Below are 8695 nucleotides of genomic sequence, written 5' to 3' on the forward strand. Positions count from 1 at the left end.
AAGGTTAACATTGTATTTACTTACTATTTATTTTTGGGTATTGAATTTTGTAAGTCTTCATTATAGTAATTCCTTGATTTTTTTCCTTATATATTTAAAATGTTTCTTAATAAAAAGAAAAGCATTTATAATGTATAAATAGTTAAAACTTTTATACATAAAATATTTTTATAATAATGCTCAAGAAACTGGTAAATGGTTGTCCCTTGCTGGTTCACCCACAGTATGACCCTGGAGGCCTTAGGCACTTTTGCCTCTTTCAAAAACAGTTGAGGCCCTGGCCGGTTGGCTCAGCACTGGTTGTCTGCTCAGAAGCCTTTGCTTCAGGGGCCAGGGTGTGTAGCTGTGCCTTTTTTGTATGTAGAAAGTAGAAATAAGAAAGACACAAAAGGGCCCTGGCCGGTTGGCTCAGCGGTAGAGCATCGGCCTGGCGTGTGGGGGACCTGGGTTCGATTTCCGGCCAGGGCACATAGGAGAAGCGCCCATTTGCTTCTCCACCCCCCCCCCTTCCTCTCTGTCTCTCTCTTCCCCTCCCGCAGCCAAGGTTCCATTGGAGCAAAGATGACCCGGGCGCTGGGGATGGCTCCTTGGCCTCTGCCCCAGGCGCTAGAGTGGCTCTGGTCACGGCAGAGCGATGCCCTGGAGGGGCAGAGCATCGCCCCCTGGTGGGCAGAACATCGCCCCTGGTGGGCATGCCGAGTGGATCCCGGTCGGGCGCATGCGGGAGTCTGTCTGACTGTCTCTCCCCGTTTCCAGCTTCAGAAAAATACAAAAAAAAAAAAAAACAGTTGAAATTATGTTTTAGAATTACCTTGGTGTAAAGATAAATATGAGCCAGGCTGGACACTTTATTATATGTTCATTATTAGCTACATTTTTCTTCTGACTGTGAAAGAAATTAAAATGAAAGTATTTCAGAGAAGGTCTTGAAAATCTGGTGGCCGTGTGTGCTAGCTATGTGCCCAGCAGAGACATCGGCCCAGATTCTAGGCAGGGGCTGGCATCCGGTGTGGGAGGGAGACTCCTGTTTTCCTCTCTACCTTTTGTTTTATTTGAACTTTTAAAATCGTGGACCTTTATCCCTTTTTCAAAGGGAGGGCTACACATGAACAAGTGGAAAAGATAATTAACCTGATGGAAGATTGAGGAAGGACAGAATGAGGCCCCACACACCTGAGCCAGTACAAACAGGGCAGCAGCCCCGAGCGTCACCCAGTGCAAATCGCACAATGTGTCTCTGACGGACAGCAGTGGAAAACACTGATGCTACCAAGTGTTGGCGTGGGTGTGGGGACATGGGCTCTCCCACTGCGGTGAGGGTGGTGATCGGTTCAGGCTTTCAGGAGAGTAACTTATCTGTGTTTATCCACACATATAATATGCAAATACCCTCTGGTCAGGCACGTTTACTCCAAAATACTTACCCTATAGAGATACTCTCATGTGCAAAAAAAAAAGATTCACACACAGGTACATGCATTGCAGCATTGTGTGATTGAAAAGTTAGAAATAACCCAAATATCCATAAATAGGTAAAGTGTTCCATACACCTAAACATAAAATGTCCATAAACCTTAATATATAACATAATGATAAATTGTGTTGTGTATATGTTGCAGAAAAATGAATATATAAGTCATTAAAATAATGAAACAGATCGATGTGCAGCAACATGGGAAGTCTGCCATATCATTACGTGAAAGAGGCAAGTTGCAAAGCAGAGTATGAGCCCATCTGTCTGAGATGGGTGTGCTCGTGTGTGTGTGTGTGTGTGTGTGTGTGTGTAAGTAAATGGAAGCTGTCTGGTAGGATCCGTGCTTATCTCCGGAAGTTGGGTGGAGAAGGAGGTTTTCCTCTGTATTTTGTATACTTCCACAATGCTTAATTTTCTTACAAAGATAATGTTTATATAACATTTTAAGCATTTTAAAAATTCAACAGGCAGTTGCTGGGTGAGGCTGGAGACAGTTCTTGTTGCCTAGGCCAAGGGGGTCAAGGGGCCAGGAGACAATGGATCTGTGGGACCTAGGGACAGCTTCAGCTTGGAAATTTGAGCTGCAAGGGGTTTCAGAGCTGCAAGGCCCTGGGGTTCTTTGCCTTGTGAGGTAGTGTGGCCAGGCCTGAGCCGAGCCATCTCCCAGACTACAGGGCTGGAGGCGTTCTCATTCCCACTTTCAAGAGGGAAGTCTTGGGGCATCCCCCAGCAGGAAGTGGCCCTGAGTCCCGGGGCCCTGAGTCTCAGGCTGGGAGGAGAGAGGGCTGCAGACCCTCCTAGGCTGTTGATCTCGCCAAGCTCCGGGGAGGCGAGGCTGGAGTCTGGCAGCCCCAGGTGCCCCCGTGGCCTGGAAGGAGGCAGTGGTCAGGACATGCATATCCTGTGTTGGCGGAGAGGTTTAGATATCCCGGAGTCACTTTTGTCCTTGAGGCCTAATGATGATGTGAGCAAGGTCACTGTTGGGGTATGGGGAGATGAGTGAGTGAGGGCAAAACAGCTTCAAACCGCTGCAACCAGAACAGGCCAGAGGACAAGAAGGGAAGGTCAGAGATAGCCCTGGCTAATACTAGAGTCTTGGGAAAGCCCCAGGTGTTGTTCAGATCCTCTAAGGACACAGCCTGTGTCTGCGGTCCCTCCCTCCCCGGATTCTGCCCCAAAAAGGCAACTGAAAGCTCCCTAAACATCATCAACCCTGGGAACCCTCAGCTAACCTAGTCCCTAAATCTGGGCCTCCACTGCATCCCTACTCCCCTATAGCTCCCATACGCCCCTTAGTCAGCCTCGGTAAACTCCCTGCATGATCTGCTGTCCTCGCTGGGGCCACTGGTCAGGAGCAGGGGCGATGGGACCAGGATGCTCAGGCCTGCTTCCTTTCTACTTATCATCTCAGCCTGTTTCCTCATCCATCACATGGGGTTACTAGCAGCCATCTAGAAGACTGGAGTGGGACTGAACAGGTTTACAGTTGCAGAGGGAGAGTTTACAGTGCGACCTGCCACACCTCGGTGCTTGGCACACACAGACCCCATCGTTCCGACAGCGTGGGATTGGGCTCTGTGTCCAGGTCCCACTGTGCATCCTGCAGCTCTGGCTCGCTCGGCTTGTCTGTTGAAGGCAGCCCGCCCACCTGCAGGTGTCTGAGGATGGGGAACTGGGATCACAGCTGCAGACTGGGGGCAGGAAACACACCAGCTCTGGGCACAGCCACCTCAGGGTCTGGGCAGCCACCTTTTCCGTGACACCTGTATCCCAGAGTACCCTGGTAGGCCCAGAGAAGCAAAGGCAAGGGCTGGTGTGAACAGAAGTCTTTGAGCATTCAGAGTATGAATTTGTTGTACCCTTCTCATTGAGGCTTCAACTGGGGAGCAAGAATCTGGGGATCTCTCTCCTGAGGCTCCTAATTTTGCTGCCAGGAAATGGGGTCACCGTCATCCTGCTCTGAGGACTACTCAGTCTCATGGGCAGGACCTGAGGAGGTGAAGTCGCAAACCCAGACATCTCTCCTGCCAGGGACACTCAGTGCTGGCGGGAGGGCCAGCCAGGCCGCTGGCCTCTGTTAAACTGCAGCCTTGAGCTGCTTTCATGGTCAAATCAAGGCCCCGGGGCAGCTTAAGCTGCACCCCCCCCCCTCCTCTCTCCTACCCTCTCTCTCAGAAAAAGCTGCTTGGAAAACAAATGTAAGTCTCAACACAAAATGAGAGGGACAAATACTTTTAACCACCTGGAAGGTTCTTGCTGTCAACTGACAGCCCCGACTGCCACACTGTGGCTGGTGCTCGGGGTGCTTCCTCGCCCGGGCACAGCGCCTGGCACCTCTCGGCGCCTTTCACAATGCTCTGGTATTTATGGGTGAAACGACAGGATATCTGTGGTTGACTTGAAAATAGTCCCGCAAAAAATTTTTTAAAAGTCGGTGGGAAGAGGAATAGATGAAACAATCAGCCTGTTGGCCAGTTGCCAGTGTGAACCCTCTCCACCCACACCGCCTTTGAGCGTTCTCCACAGTAGGACACTGACACGTTCTGCCCCGCCTCTCAGTGATGTTTCTCTCTGGGCAATGGACTGGTCATTTTTGTTTTCTTATTTTTTATTTGTCTATATTTTCCAAGGTTTCTAAAATGAATGTGTATTATTTGGATAATCAGAAAGACAGACTATAGTAAAATGTTTAAAGTGTAATTTTGTTAAACCATGCCATTGGGGCAGGAGGCGCAGAGAGCATTGAGCAAGGAGAGGATGGTGAGGTCGAGGGTCAGCGGACGGGAAAGGGAGAGGATGGGCACACCTGCTTCCCTGGGGGAGGTGGTGGCCAGACAGGTATCCCGGCTCCTCAGGTCTAATCGGTTTCATTCCCACTGGAGGGTGCTGGTCCCAGGATCCCAGCCACCCCGTATGCCACTTGGTCCTGCCTTGCCCAGCTTCCTCGGCCTTGTCTCAAGGGGTAGGTGCCAAGGGAGGTGAGCCAGGTATCACGGAGCCACAGCCTATGTCTGGGGGAGGGTGGCAGAGAGGCACTTCGTCCTGCTTCTCTGGGATAAAATCTAGTTTCACCACCTGATCCCTCCACAGGGGCTCCAGGGCCGGAGACTGGCAGGCTGTGTGCCAACCCTGCCTGGCCACGGAGCACCCAGTCTTGCTGGGAGGGCAGACACAAGGACTGCCCTGTTACTGAAGCCTTAGCCTGTGCTGGATACACCCCCAATCTGGAGAGGCAGAGTTGCTGTGCTCACTTTACAAGGGAGGGAGCCGAGACTAACCTTTGAGTAGTGACCTTTTTTCATGCTCACTGACCCCCAGGAGTGAGTTGTGGTTTTTTTTAAATGAAATTAATTTCAGTTACAGTTTTATTAACTTAAAATCATGTTTGTTTGATAACCAATTTATGGAAACAAGAAGTACATACATTTGCCTTCTTTTAATGTTGCCTTACACATTTTTTAAATCAAAATTTTTGTAGGATTGTACTCTGGATGGTCAGGCGGCAGAGGACGTACTCGAACATCTGTCCTACTCAGAGGGCTACGAGCTCACTGTGGGGTGAGCTCCTCCAGTGCTCCCTCAGGGCCCGCAGGGTGGGCTCCAGCCCCTCATCCCGGGACCTGCCTCTCCCAGCCTCTGTGCTCCTGTCACTCTGAAGTTCCGAGCCACTCCACCGCAGTGTGACACTTGCCTCCAGCCCTGCACATAGGGCTCCCCTCGCTGTCAGCCCCCTTTCTGCATCACCCTGTCTCAGGGGCCAGCAGCCTCCTTAGGAAGCCTTTCTCAACAGGCTCCAGCTACTGGAGCAGGTCCTGTGAAGTCAGTGACACAGCCCTGACTGTGCCAAGCTGTAAACATGATTTCACATCACTCTCCTCTACTGACCTTGGCCATGGATGCCCTGAGGGCAGGGGAGGGGTCAGGGCTACCACATAGAACCCTTCCTCCAGAGGATACAGGCCCATACGCCTCGGGGGTAAGAGCTTGGGGAGCAGAGTGCTTGCTCCCTTGCCTGCTTTCCCTGTTCAGGATACAACCTGCACACTGTGCAGTGCCACTGGCCTGGATCCTCTTCATTTCAGGGCCCAGCACAGTGGAGTGTGTGAATGAATGTGAGAACGTGTGCGCGGCTGAGTGACGGAGCTGCCCTGGGGCCCCAGTGGTAATGGCACGGCCAGGGTTCCATCCCTGTCTAGACGGAACCCAGGTCTCACGCTTGACCTCCTGCTGGAGGAGTGAAGAGCTTAGGGCACATCCAGGTGCTGAGCTGAGCCTAGTCCAGAGGCCTGAGCCTGCCCAGGAAGGGCCTCTCAGAGGATGAGCACCCAGATGAGAGGGATGTGTTGTTAGATGAGAAGCCAGCTGGCTGGCTAAGGCTGATGTCCACACGGCTGTGAGCCTGAAGCCAGGCCAAGCTCAGGATAGCCAGACTCGGGAAGCCCAGACCTGGCTCCTAAGGTACATGGAAGTTGGGAACCTGCAACCAAGCTTGGAATCCTTAGTCAGGAGGTGGCCTGGACCTCAGCATGGGACTCACCTCTCCCACAAAGCCTCCCTACCCAGGGAGGAGACAGACGGGAGTAAGCCATGTAATAGGAAACTGCAGCAGACTATTGTGTGTGGGATGTTTGCTGGGTGCGCCCTGCCCTCCAGCTGTTCTCAGCTAGAGGAGCTGTACATTGTCACCTCTCCTTGCTCAAGAATATGGTGCTAATTCTCCCACAGAAGTGAAAGAGGGGACAGCAGGAAGCTGGGGGCCCGGGATTGACCCAGAGTGGCAGCAAGCAGTTACCCTTTAGAAACTGGGCTTACCTCAAGGCTGTTCTAGAGGCAGAGATGTGGTAGGAAGAGATGCTCTTTGGGGCCTGACAGAGCTGGGGTCAAATTCTGGCTCTCCCATTTCAGGACTGTGTCACTGTCAGTTTACTTAGCTCCCATTGGCGCTCAACTCTGCACCTTGAGAGTGGTTATAGGACCTATTGGTGCACCCTAAAGTATGCACGAGTCTCAAATTATGCTGAGTGACAAACCTAAGATAAAAAAGAGCACATATAAATGATTCCATTAATATACAATTATAGAAATTAGAAACCAGTCTGTAGGGAGAGAAAGCTGATCAGTGGTGGCCCAGGATGGGGGTTAGGAGGAAGGAATTACAGAAGGCATGAGGAAACTGTTGGACGGATGGACATGTTCATTATCTCCAGTGTGATGATATTCCATGCGTGTATTAACATGTGTTAAAACGTAAGTAGTACACTTTAAGTCTGTGTGGTTTGCTATATGTTAATTATACCTCAATATAGCTGTTGAAGAAAACAAAATCCCTTCCAACCTCAAAACATTTTTTAAATCTCAGGATATTCCTTCCAGTTGCATGTTACAAGATTTAAGTAACTCTTGAAGAACATCTTGATCCTGTCGGGATCTAGCACGTCCCATGATGGTTACTTTTCTCCCAACCCTACATCATCAAGATGATTATTCCCTGATCCATTTATTGAATGCATGTCTACTGAGTTCTAACAAGGCTCCAGGCCAACGGACCAGGAAAGACCTCTCGATGGAGACCACACTGTGGAGTTAGGTCTGTTTGGAGGGGCCCCCTGGCAGCCCCTAACTTGGCCTGGAGGCCCAGAAACCAAGGTGGTGATGCTCAGTTTGCTCTGTTGGAGCCCTCTGTCAGGACCCTGCTCATCTGGGGATCTTCACAAGTCAATGGGTGATGCACATGGCTCAGAGCTCCCTGCCTTTGTTCCCCAACTGCTCCTGTGTTGAGTTCGGTGCACCACTGGCCTCTCAACTTTCCATGCATGTGTAAGCGAGCATCATCATCAGGTGTAGATTACTGCCTTTCTCTTTAGTTATAGTTCATTTCTAGCCAATTATTCCTAGTCTGAGCTGTAATTGCAAAAAGTTCTAAACAAAAATATCTAGCAATATAGATTTGGTTTAAATAATTAGATTGAGTTTCAAACCAACATGTAGGATATTTTGGTGTGTGTGGTGTGTGTGTGTGTGTGTGTGTGTGTGTCAGTCTTTATATCTCTGCTTATTCTTCAATATTTGCTTTTATCCTACTACATCCATCAAGGGTTTGTTGTTACTTATAATAATTTAAAAAATAAAACTTTGGTTTATCAAAAGACAATCAAGAAAGTGAAGAGACAACTCACAGACTGGGAAACAATATTTGCAAACCATCTATCTGATCAGGTTCTAGTATCAAGTGCATATAATCAACTCTTAAAATTCAATAATAAATAGCCAAATAAGCCAAGTAAAGATGAGCAAAATATCTGAAAGGAGATTTCTCCAAAAGATTCAAATACCCAATGAGGACATGAAAAACTGGTCAACATCGTTAGTTATTAGGGAAATGCAAACCAAAACCACAATGAGCGCTCACTTTTCATCCCCTCGGATGCTACAGTCAAGGAGGTGAACAATAACAAGTGTTGATGAGGATGTGGAATAATTGGAACTTTTGTACATTGGGGTTTTTAATCGTTTTTTTTACTTGAGAGAGAGAAAGGTGGGGCAAATAGACAAGGACAGACAGCTCTAGTGGTGCCAAAAATCCATTTAATATAATTGTCTTCGGATAGAGGACCTATCAGATATTAACTGATAAGAACAGATACTACACTTGATCTCAGCCAAAAGGTTGAGAAGCAATGGGACCCTTGTATATTGTTGGTGAGAATATAAAATCAGTCAGTCTCTATGAAAAAAGTTCAGAGGTTCCTCAAAAATTAAACATACAATTACCCTATGAGCCAGAGGTTCCACTTGTATGTATATTTTCAGGAGAAAGGATAACAATGTTCAAATCTAAACAAGTACATGAATGTTTACTTAGTAGCATTATTCACAGTAACCAAAAAGTGGAAACAATACAAATGCCCATTGACTGATGAATGGATAACCAAAATGTGGTGTATAGCACAACAGAATAATACAAACAATGCACAGAACTGTGCCACATGGACAAAACTGAAAGGTATGCAAAGGGAAAGTAGCCAGATGGGAAAGGCCACAGGTTGCTTAGTTACATTTACACCTCTGTCTGTAGAGACAGGAGCTAAGTGGGGGAGGGAACAGAGAGTGGCTGCTCAATAGGGTAGAGGCTTTCTTCTGGAGTTGATGACATGTGCTGGAATGCGATAGTGACGAAGGTTGCAAAATATTATGAAGGCACTAAGTGCCACTGAATGGTAG

General features: G+C 48.5%; 1 pseudogene; it reads right to left on the minus strand.

Annotated features, from left to right (window-relative positions):
• Positions 1–7984: 7984 nt before the first annotated feature.
• LOC136306986 (U2 spliceosomal RNA) lies at positions 7985–8153 on the minus strand (annotated as a pseudogene).
• Between the last annotated feature and the right edge of the window lie 542 nt (positions 8154–8695).

This window comes from Saccopteryx bilineata, chromosome 5 (genome assembly GCF_036850765.1).
Source record: "Saccopteryx bilineata isolate mSacBil1 chromosome 5, mSacBil1_pri_phased_curated, whole genome shotgun sequence".
In the NCBI taxonomy this organism is placed as follows: Eukaryota; Metazoa; Chordata; class Mammalia; order Chiroptera; family Emballonuridae; genus Saccopteryx; species Saccopteryx bilineata.